Raw genomic sequence first — 11825 nt, 5'->3', positions numbered from 1 at the left:
TCTGGTATTTTGAAATCTTTTTAAAGCCTTCTTTTTTTTTTTTTTTTTTTTTTGTGGTACGTGGGCCTCTCACTGTTGTGACCTCTCCCATTGCGGAGCCAGACTCCAGACGCGCAGGCTCAGCGGCCATGACTCACGGGCCTAGCCGCTCTGCTGCATGTGGGATCTTCCCGGACCGGGGCACGAACCCATGTCCCCTGCATCGGCAGGCGGACTCTCAACCACTGCGCCACCAGGGAAGCCCTGTAAAGCCTACTTTAATGGTTAGATCTAAATCAAGATCTTAGACTTGTACCCCTATTCCCAGAAACTTCAAGGATGGAGAAATGTCTACTTGTTTTTCAGCTTCTAGAGTTCACTCTGCTCCATCTTTTTAGCTAGTATTAACGTCAGTCCAACCTCTCTCCCATGCCTATTTTATAAATAGTCTCCAACAAAGTTCTTTGATTTTTATTCAGAGGCAGTAGAGCATAGTGGTGGACTTTAGAACCCAACCTCCTTGTTTTGAATTCTGGCTCTGCTGTGTATGAGCTGTGTGATTTTTTAATAGTTCCTTAACCTTTCTGTCCCTCAGTTTCTTTATCTGTAAAATGAGATACTTGATAAAATGAGTTCTCATAGAGTTATTGTAAGAATTAAGTGAGTTAATATATGTAACTAGAACAGTGCTTGGCACTCAAGACTACTATTTAAGTATTTGCTGTAATTGTTGTTACTGTTATTTTGGTTGGTATTTTTTATGTATATTGAAAGAAGCCATTATTACCTACATCCGACAAAGTGTTTTCTAACTTTATGTTATAGGAAGAAAAAATTTTTAAATCTATAATGTAGGTATAGAACATTGAAATTAGACAACAACCTTGCTCCCTTATGCCAGTATGCATTGGCAGGCGGACTCTCAACCACTGTGCCACCAGGGAAGCCCGAGTTTTACTATATTTTAATCAGAATCTCTTAAAGGTTTTCTGGGGAGGATTATTGTACGTTTCCTTTCCTGTATTATGTGGCACAGTCACAATTTTAAATTTTCATTTCTTTTTTTCTAGCTTTTCTATTAGTTATGTGATAGAGTACATAGACTCTCCATTAAAGGAATTGGTTCTCTACATTAATAACTCAGTTTTTTATTGAAGTATAGTTAATTTACAATGTTGTGTTAGTTTTAAGTGTATAGCAAAGTGATTCAGTTATATATATATACTTTTTCAGATTCTTTTCCATTATAGGTTATTACAAGATATTGAGTATAGTTATCTGTGCTGTACAGTAGGTTTTTGTTGTTTACCTATTTTATATATAGTAGTGTGTAAATGTTAATCCCAAACTCCTGATTTATCTAACTCAGTTTTTCAAAATGTAAATGTAATAGGGAATAAAAAGTAATAAATTCTGTTTCCTAGGTGGATTAAAATTCTATATGCCAAAGCTTTCCAACTTTTCTCACAGCACACATGGAATATGGTAAGTTATCTGGCACACAGTAATAAATGACTAGATGAGTAAGGCTGCTCAAGGGTAGAAGTGGCCATTGGCCACCTGGGAGCTTAGAGCAGTTCTCAAATTCTGTTTCAGAATCACCTGGAGAACTTGTTAAAACACAGACTGCTGAGCAACACTCCCATTCTGATTACATAAATCTTGAGTTTGGCCCAAGAATTTGCACTTCAAACAAATGCCTACTGATCTGGGGACCACACTTTGATAACTACTGGTTGAGTGTGTCGGTATTTTGATGTGGCTACCAGGTAGAATAATTCCACCCCTCACTCCAAGATATCCATGTTTTAATCTCTAGAACATGTGAATATGTTACCTTACATGGCAAAAAGGACTTTGCAGATGTGATTAAATTAAGGAATGTGAATCAGGAGATTATCATGGATTATTTGGGTGGGCTCTATTTAATCACAGCGGTTCTTAAGAGTGGAAGAAGATGGCAAAATAAAGCCAGAGAGTTAGAGGGAGATGTGACCAAGGAAGAATGGTCAGAGAAATGCAGTGCTGCTTACTTTGAAGTCGGAAGAAGGGGACCATGAGCCAAGGAATGTTTGTAGCTTCTAGAAGCTGGAAAAGGCAAGGAGATGGATTCTTCCCTAGAGCTTCCAGAAGGGAATGCAGCCCTGCCAAACCTTGATTTTTAGTTCAGTGAGACACATAGTGGACTTCTGACCTACAGACTGTAAGATAATAAATTTGTGTTGTTTTAAACCACTAACTTTATGGTAATTCGTTACAGAAGCAATAGAATACTAATACATCTGTAACCAGTTCTCAGTTTACCAGCTTGCTTTATGCTGAGAGTTCTCAATCTCTGCTCTTGATCTCAGCTCATGAGATTGAGAAGATAAAAACCTGAATTAAGAGCTCCTTCATTTTTCTACCATCAAACTGACAAAACTATCAGTGTTTGAACACAGCTTTTACAATTGTATACTTTAAGAGTGAATTTCATGGCATGTGAATTATATCTCAGTTTTGTTTTAAAAAAGGCCTTCCTGGGCTTCCCTGGTGGTGCAGTGGTTGAGAGTCTGCCTGCCGATGCAGGGGACACGGGTTCGTGACCCAGTCCGGGAAGATCCCACATGCCACGGAGTGGCTGGGCCCGTGAGCCATGGCCACTGAGCCTGCGCGTCCGGAGCCTGTGCTCCGCAATGGGAGAGGCCACAACAGTGAGAGGCCCGCGTACCGCAAAAATAAATAAATAAAAATTAAAAAGGCCTTCCCACTCCAACATTATAGAAAATATTGTGGGAGTTCTCATTGATGTATTCTTCCTATGAAAATTCAGAGTTTTTGTTTTGTTTTTCCTCAGCAGCCAGGTAGTGTGTGAACAGGTCACTTTAATCCTGTCAAGGGTGGGTTGTATTCTTTGTTAAGGCTGATCCCTTTCAGTTTTGCCCTCACTCTCAGTGGTAACCCTACTGCAGTCATAACCAGCATGGCCAGCCTTGGAAGGTCTTGAAGTCCAACCCCTGTCTCCCTCACATTGCGTGGTATTCCGTGGTTGCTAACATCTCTGTTTAGGTTTTTAGCCTTTTATTTGCTGCTTTCTACTGAGATTCTGGAGTCTCACTCTGCTCAGGTAGCAATTTAGGAGTTGGCTAGCACTTCGTGGCAAAATTGCATGCCGACTTATGGTTCTTACCTGCCTACAGTTTGACCCTCATGTGCCATCTACTTTGACGGCCATAAATTCCAAGCTCTTAACCAAATGGAACTAACACTTTCTGCTAAAACTTTTATTTTCCTGTGCTGTAAATTGGCAAGTATTCTTGGAGAAAAGGCCAAGTGAATGTGTTTACCTTATGTTCTTCCCTTCTTTCATATATACTTGCCCCTCAAGGCTTGCCTATATTGCTGCCTAATGCCTTTAAACAGCTATTTTGTTTATCCAGATTTTGCAACCAAGAAGTTATTCTGGTATAAGTACTCTGTCAAAACTGGCATTGAAGTCTTCCTCTTGCCTTCTTTATGTCAGTGTTCAGGCATCTCTCTATTTCCCTCTCCTCTTCTCCCTCACTTATCAGTAGTCTCTCTTCATCTCCCTGTGGGATTGTTACCATTGGCTCTCAAGCATATGCTACTGTGTTTCTATGTTTTAAAAAACTTGCTGAATACCACATTCTTCCTATTACTCTACTGCTGTGGTTCTCAACTGAGGGCCTTTTTACATCCTGGGGACATGTGGCAATGTCTGGAGACATTTTAGTTTGTCACAACTAGGGAAGGGGTCCTCCTGGCATTTGGAGGCCAGGGATGCTGCCAAAATCCTACAATGTAAAAGATAGCTGCCCACAACAAAGAATTGTCTGGCTCCAAATGTCAGTACTGCTGACGATGAAAAACCCTGCTCTACTGTTTAGCTTGCCTTCATAGCCAAACTTTTCCAAAGACTTGACTGTATATGTTGTCTCCATTTCCATGTCTCCCTTTCATACTTTCTTTAACGTTTTAATTTTTCTCAGGTAATGCTCAGGTGATTTTTCAAGGTCAAATAGTGCTACAAAGCTTATAAAGAGAACAGCAGTGTTCTCTTAGCATCCCTGTACTTAGTTATAAGTACACCTTACTGTACTTAGTTATATAGTTTTGGCCAGTTAGGTGTTGATGGAACAAAGATTTTTTTTTTTGGCTAAAAAGACAAAAAGATGGGCTTCCCTGGTGGCGCAGTGGTTGAGAATCCGCCTACCAATGCAGGGGACACGTGTTCGAACCCTGGTAAGGCAAATCCCACATGCCGCGGAGCAACTAAGCCCATGTGCCACAACTACTGAGCCTGTGCTCTAGAGCCTGTGAGCCACAACTACTGAAGCCCTTGCGCCACAACTACTGAAGCCCATGTGCCTAGAGCCCATGCTCTGCAGCAAGAGAAGCCACCTCAATGGGAAGCCAGCGCACCTCAACGAAGAGTAGCGCCCGCTAGCCACACTAGAGAAAGCCCATGCACAGCAATGAAGACCCAATGCAGCCAAAAATAAATTTATTTTAAAAAAAAAGTTAATCAGGATACTCTATACTTTTTCTTTCTTCCTGCCTGTAACTTGGATATAGCAACTAGTGTTAATAGAAAATAAATCCCTTACTTTGCTGTTATTCTAGTTTTCTCTTGTTTGTAGTAGAATATAGTCCTAAGATAGTAATTTTTTTTAAGACTTCCCACGTATGAAACTTCCTTTAAGTTCCAGAGCACCAGTCTCTAACATGTCCAGTTGGATATCTCACAAATACATCAATTTCAACATGACCAAAATCAGACCCTTCATTTTCTATCCCAGTGTGTGTGTTGAGAGGAACCTTGTAAATAGACTTCCATTTACCCAGTTACTCAGTCCAGAAACTTGAGGGTCATCCTGATTCTTTCCTTTTCCTTGCCATTTATTTTGCTCCCAGAGTTTCTCAAATCTGTCCATTTTTCTCCATATCCATTGCCACTTCTGTAGTTGGTCCAGCCTAACTACCCTCCCAGCATTTCTAATCTTGCACCCATTCCAGTCCTTTTCTCTACATAACAGTGAGAGTGATCTTAAATTCTAAATCAGATCATGTTGCTCTCCTGCTTAAATCCTTCAGTGGCTTCCCATTAGTCTTAGAATTAAATCCAAAGTTCTACAAGACTTGAATAAGTTTTCCTCTTTCTCTAGTCTCATTTAATGTCCTTCACACAGTGCTCCAGTCTTCTTTTAATTCCTTAAGCACATGCTTTCTGTTTCATCTGCTTTTAATGTTCTTTCCACAATTTCCATAGTTATTTCATCTTTCAGGACCTAACTTCAATGGTATTTTCTTAGAGAAATCTTTCCTGATTCATCCTTAAGAAAAATATGTCCCACCAATAATTCTGTATCACTTTACCCTATTTTTTCCTTTATGGAAATTATTTAATATATTTACATGTTTGTCTACTTTGTATGTGTGTGTGACATCTGACCCAATAATCTATAAACTCTATAAGGGCAGGCATCGTGTTCATTATTGTATTTCCAGGGCTGAACACAGTATTTGGCATATAGTAGAAGCTCAATAAATATTGGTTGAATGATTGAATGATCTAATGACTATGAGGACACCCCTTTTCCTCCAAGTGTTTCTTCTTTTAAAAATTCTATTATAGAGTTGAAAAAAATGTTATACACATTCATATACACTCCATCTGGATTTACAGTGAACATCTTGCCATATTATCTTTCTCTATTCCTCCATATATATATATATATATACACATATATATGTGTATGTATATATTTGTATATGCGTGTGTATAAATTTATCTACATATGTCTATCTATATTATTAGTAGCAGAAGTAAACCATGTGAAAGAAAGTTACAGTTACATTCATCTTTAAATCAGTGTTTTTCTCCTGTGAACAAGATCATTCTGCATAGTCATGATATTGTTAAATATAACATTGAAACGATGATGTGTTTTGATTTACAGGCTATGTTCAAATTTCCCATAATATCTTTTATTGCTTTTCTTTTTCTTTTGCTTCAGGATCCAGTTAAGGGTTTCATATTGTATTTGGTTGTCATGTCCTTATATTTTAAATTATTCTTATAATTTAAAATAATATTCTTATTATTTTATTAAATTTATATTTTAAGTGTTCAAGTTGTTTATGGATTATGATACAGATGTGTCTGATTGTTCATAATTAGATTTAGGTTATGCACTTCTGGCAAGAATAGTACAAAGATGTTGATGTACTGTATGTCACTGCATCATGTCAGGAAGCTACATATCAGTTTTTACCATTATTTATGCAGCTAAATTTGATCACATAGTTAATATGTACTTGATTTCTTCATGTAAAGGTAATATTTACTTGATCTCTTCATGTAAAGGTATTCTGTTCCCTTTGTAAATAATAAACTGTTTACTTTAATACTTTGCATATGTCCTGTTTACCAACAATCTTTTACCCAGTATTTTTTTAAATTGAACTACAGTTGATTTACAGTGTTGTGTTAGTTTCCTGTGTATAGAAAAGTGGTTCAGTTTATCTATCTATCTATCTATCTCTTCTTTTTCAGATTCTTTTTCATTATGGTTTATTACAGGATATTGAATACAGTTCCCTGTGCTATACAGTAGGACCTTGTTGTTTATCTATTTTACATAAAGTAGTGTGCGTCTGTTAATCCAAAGCTCCTAATTTATCCTTCCCCTTGCCTTTCCCTTTTGGTAACCATAAGTTTGTTTTCTATATCTGTGAGTCTATTTCTGTTTTGTAAATAAGTTCATTTGTATCATTTTTTTAGATTCCACATATAAGTGCTATCATATGTTATTTGTCTTTCTCTTTCTGATTTTATTTAGTATGATAATCTCTGGGTCCATCCATGTTGCTGCAAATGGCAATATTTCATTCTTTTTTGTGGCTGAGTAATAGTCCATTGTGTATATATATATATCTATATATACATAGATATATATATGTACCACATCTTATTTATCCATTCATCTGTTGATGGACACTTAGGTTGTTTCCATGTCTTGGCTGTTGTAAATAGTGCTGCTGTGAACATCGGGGTGCATGTATCTTTTTGAATTAGAGTTTTCTCTGGATATATGCCTAGGAGTGGGATTGCAGGATCATATGGTAACTCTATTTTTAGTTTTTTAAGGAACCTCCATACTATTCTCCATTGTAGCTGCACCAATTTACATTTACACCAACAGTGTAAAAGGGTTCCCTTTTCTCCACACCCTCTCCAGCATTTATTATTTGTAGACTTTTTGATGAGGGCCATTCTGACCCGTGTGAGGTTATATATTATTGTAGTTTTGATTTGCATTTCTCTAATAATTAGCGATATTGAGCATCTTTTCATGTGCCTGTTGTATGTCTTCTTTGGAGAAATGTCTATTAATGTGTTTGGCCCATTTTTTGATTGGGTTGTTTGTTTTCTGTATTGAGCTGTATGATCTGTTTGTATATTTTGGAAATTAAGCCCTGTTGGTCACATGTTTGCAAATAATTTCTCCCATTCTGTAGGTTGTCTTTTCATTTTGTTTATGGTTTTCTTTGCTGTGCAAAGCTTCAAGTTTCATTAGGTCCCATTTTTTTATTTTTGCTTTCATTTCCCTTACTCTAGGAGACAGATTCAAAAATTATTGCTGCAATTTATGTCAAAGAGTGTTCTGCCTATGTTTTCCTCTGGGAGTTTTATAGTATCTGGTCTTACATTTAGGTCTTTAATCCATTTTGAGTTTGTTTTTGTGTATGGTGTTAGAGAGTGTTCTAATTTCATTCTTTTACATGCTGTCCAGTTTTCCCAATACCACTTATTGAAGAGACTGTCTTTTTTCCATTGTATATTCTTGCCTCTTTGTTGAAGATTAATTGACCGTAGGTGTGTGGGCTTATTTCTGGGCTCTCTATTTCATTGATCCGTATGTCTGTTTTTGTGCCAATAGCATGCTGTTTTGATTACTGTAGCTTTGTAGTATTGTCTGAAGTCTGGGAGGGTTATGCCTCCAGCTTTGTTCTTTTTCCTCAGGATTGCTTTGGCAGTTCTGGGTCTTTTGTGGTTCCATATAAATTTTAGCATTATTTGTTCTAGTTCTTTGAAAAATGTCATGGGTAATTTGATAGGGATAACATTAAATCTGTAAATTGCTTTGGGTAGTATGGCCATTTTAATAATGTTAATTCTTCTAATCCAAGAACATCATCTGGTAATTTTAAACATCTATTAATGGCCCTTGCCTGAGTGAATTATTACATTGGTAATAATTTCATTATTCCCTCTATATATATATATTAGCTGCCATTTTTTTGATAAAGAACTTTCCTTGTCCCCAACACATACTTCTATTTAAAAAAATGTCCTCAGTCAATTTCATTTTTATTCTAATATATTATTTATTACTGTTATTATTTTTTTTTAAATCTCAAATTTGGCCAATGGGAAACCCCTCAAAGTGGCTCCTCTGCCTTTGGAGACAATGACCTTTTGTCCAAAGACATAGCCAGCCTGAGAAGACTCTAGAGGGAGGGAGCCAGGAAAATACATAACCGTTCCTTCCTCTGACGTCCTGCTGGAAGTCGAAGCTTGACTGAAGTGCCTTGATGTAGTTCATATAGGTCAGTTTTCCAAGTGCAGAGAGCAGTATGGAGAAAGGTAGAGAGTGAGTCCAGAGGGACAAACAAGATATCTGGCAAATGTATGCATATATAGAGTCATGGACCCCTTGAAATCACTATGTAAACCAGAGGTTTGAAACCTCTGTGTTATTTAATCCCTTTTGCTAGTAGATCTACTGAGTGCTAGCAGTGTATGTGGTTTATTTATGTCTTATATGAATGTTACTTTCTACTCTGAGATTTCTCTTAAAAAAAAATTCATCAGCTCTTATTCTCAATTTCAGTATTTCTCAACAGTGCTCCTCATTGCACTTTTAAATATAAGACCAAGTAGTCTTGATCCTCAGAGTCCTCTATAAATAGCTCCATTGCTCTTTTCATCTAGGAGATTAAGATCCAAAATAGTTTCAGACACTTCAGACACCATTCTGTTGCTAATATCTCTAGGGAAGAAACAATGTCTGTTAACTTCTTTCTTCTGATCACTCATCTGTTTTATTATTTTATGAGACAGTTTCATCACAAACATTGTATTTGGGATTGAGCATTTACTGAGTAATAAAAAAAAGGCTTTATGGCCCCAATTACTTCTGAATGGGAGTTAATTACAGGGCCTCTCAGTGAATCAGAACCATTGTATTGTTATAGCATCTTTGTATTTTTTTAGTATGTTTTTTAGCCAAATGCATAATCTATTGCATAATCCAAATTATTTAAATTTTGGTAGATTGCTATTGATTTCCCCTCTAAATTTCACCTTTTATCTGTGTTAACAATATCTTCTTGCTGAGTGCCACATGTTTCTTCTTGTTTGATAATATATTCCCTCTCTAACATCAGGTAAGCTCATTTCTATTTTAGTTTTTAAATGTAATATTCATTTCACTACTTTTTAGGATTTGTTTTCATACTTCACATTTTCAAAGCTAAGCTTTCGGACTTAACCCCTACTTTTTTCCCTAGTTTTATAGTGGGAGCAAAGTAGTGTTTACACAACCTAATTAACTTTACAAATAATGTTCTATTATTGTTACTCCTCTTCAGTCTTTTCTGAATTAATTGAACCTCAGTTATGAAGTGTTTTTAAATATCACTTCTTATTTATTAAATTCTAAATATCAGTATTTTTTAAAGTGCATCAGTTATTACTGTAAGCCAGATTCCTAAGATGGAATATTTCATATTACTTAAAAGATTTAATGAGAACACTTTTTAATATGTTACTGATAGTTTTTTTCTTTCTTCAGTGAGTATGACATTAACATGTCTCCTCATTGACCAAAAATCTTAGTGGTCTTCTGATAATCATTTTGAACCTTATAACCATTTTTATCATACTAAAGATGTTGAAATTATAGGAGATTTGGGTTCAATATTTATTCATTAATTCATTCAGGCAAGCATTCTTTGGTAGACCCTAAGGACCCAAAGATGAATACTGCACAGTCACTGCCCACAGACATATAAGCAAATATAGTATGTAATAAGGGAAAAGATATGAATAATACAGTGTGGTAAGTATTATAATCAGTGTATGCTTAAGGTAGGTGAGTGACATAAAGCATAAGTAACATTTCTTGGGGTGCTGCCAGAGAAGACTTGTTAGGGGAGAAGACATAATAAATGTTTAATAGGTGAATAAACACTAATAAGTAATAAAACACTAATAAAGGATATAGTTCTATGCTGTGGGCTCTAAAATTCTATTATTGAGAATTCCCTGGCGGTCCAGTGGTTAGGACTCCGCACTTTCACTGCCGAGGGCCTGGGTTCAATCCCTGGTTGGGGAACTAAGATTCTGCAAGCCATGTGGTGCAGCCAAAAAAAAAAAAATTCTATTATTTTATTTAAACATAAGTTAGGGAGAAACTTAGACACTTGAAAATGCAACTAATGTTATGAGGTTATACAGCACATGCTGATTGCCAAGTGAATGATACAGTAACTAGAATTTATTGATATATTCTGCTACACAGACTATATATCTGATTATATGTAATCCTCACTAACTCTCTGAGATAGGTACTGATACTAAGGCCATTTTACAGGGAAAGGCACTTGAGGTTTACAGAGGTAAAATAACCTCCTAAGATCACACAGCTAAAATATGGTGGAGCCAGGATACCTGCTCAAGACAAGATCAGCTTTAGAAACCGTGTTCTTAATCATTAAAAAATGAACATAAGGAACCATAGGAACCCAGAGGAGAAGGAAAAACTTGCCTGTTGAGAGCATTTGGAGAAGAGTTAAAAATTAGATACATGATGGGTATCATGATGGGTATATTCCAGGCATGGGTATTGGCATACATAAGTGTTGGTTGGGCAGTATACCGTAAGTAAACTGGACCAGTATGATGGAGTAGTTCATTCATGTAGGAGCATCAGGGAAGATCAGGTTGGAATCTGAGGATGGAATGGGAACCATCTGTCAAAGATCCTGAAAATGAGTAATCTGTACTTGATCTGATAGAGAGCCATTGAGGTTATGGGAGCAAGGGAGTAATATGGAAGTCACTGTAACATAATTGTTAAGTTATTGAGTATCATTTTCAGATTTTGTGATCTTTAGCATGCAAGTTTACTACTCTTAGGTTCCTTTGTCTTATCTATAAAATGATAATGGTAATACTATCTATCTCACAGAGATTAATTTGTAAAACCTGACATATCCAAGCATTGAGCAAATGTTACATATTATTATTGTTGTTGATGTGTTTTAGTAAATTTAATCTGAGAACAGTGCATAGCAGTCTAGGCCTAAGCATTAGGCCGTTAGTTGAGAAATGCTTGAAACATAGTTTTAGCAGGTAAATGGAAAGGAAGGGACAAATACTAGGACTGTTTTAGATGAGTAATATCAGTATGTTAAGGTATATAGCTTTCTAAAAATACATGTTTCTTTCTGCTGTTTCATAATATTCATGTGTTCATTGTTATATCAATAGTTAATAACTGAAAACTGAATGTAACTTTATAATTTACAAAGCCACTTTGACATGTTATTGAATTTGATTCTCAGAACCATTCTGTGAGATACTATTATTTCCATTTTATTAAGGCTCAGAGAGGTTAAGTGATTCATTGAAGATCATGCAAATTAATAAAGGAAGCAGTTTAAAACTTGCGTTTTCATACACCTATTCTAGTGCTTTCCCCTTTATTCCTATATTATGTTATGACGAGAACTGATGTACTATAGCAGGTAACAGTATGAAAAACTATTATTAGTAT

At 36.1% G+C, this 11825-nt stretch overlaps 1 protein-coding gene and 1 pseudogene across 1 annotated transcript in view; one reads left to right on the top strand and one right to left on the bottom strand.

The window, feature by feature from the left end:
• LOC112404546 (cell death activator CIDE-B pseudogene) overlaps nt 1-3177 on the bottom strand; it is a 21011-nt pseudogene extending 17834 nt beyond the window's left edge.
• IMMP1L (inner mitochondrial membrane peptidase subunit 1) overlaps nt 1-11825 on the top strand; it is a 78867-nt gene that overhangs the window by 39615 nt on the left and 27427 nt on the right.

This window comes from Neophocaena asiaeorientalis, unplaced genomic scaffold (genome assembly GCF_003031525.2).
Source record: "Neophocaena asiaeorientalis asiaeorientalis breed wild unplaced genomic scaffold, Neophocaena_asiaeorientalis_V1.1 scaffold196, whole genome shotgun sequence".
Classification (NCBI taxonomy): domain Eukaryota; kingdom Metazoa; phylum Chordata; class Mammalia; order Artiodactyla; family Phocoenidae; genus Neophocaena; species Neophocaena asiaeorientalis.
The sequence above is the reverse complement of the archived record's forward strand: the minus strand, read 5'-3'. Positions and strand labels throughout refer to the sequence as shown.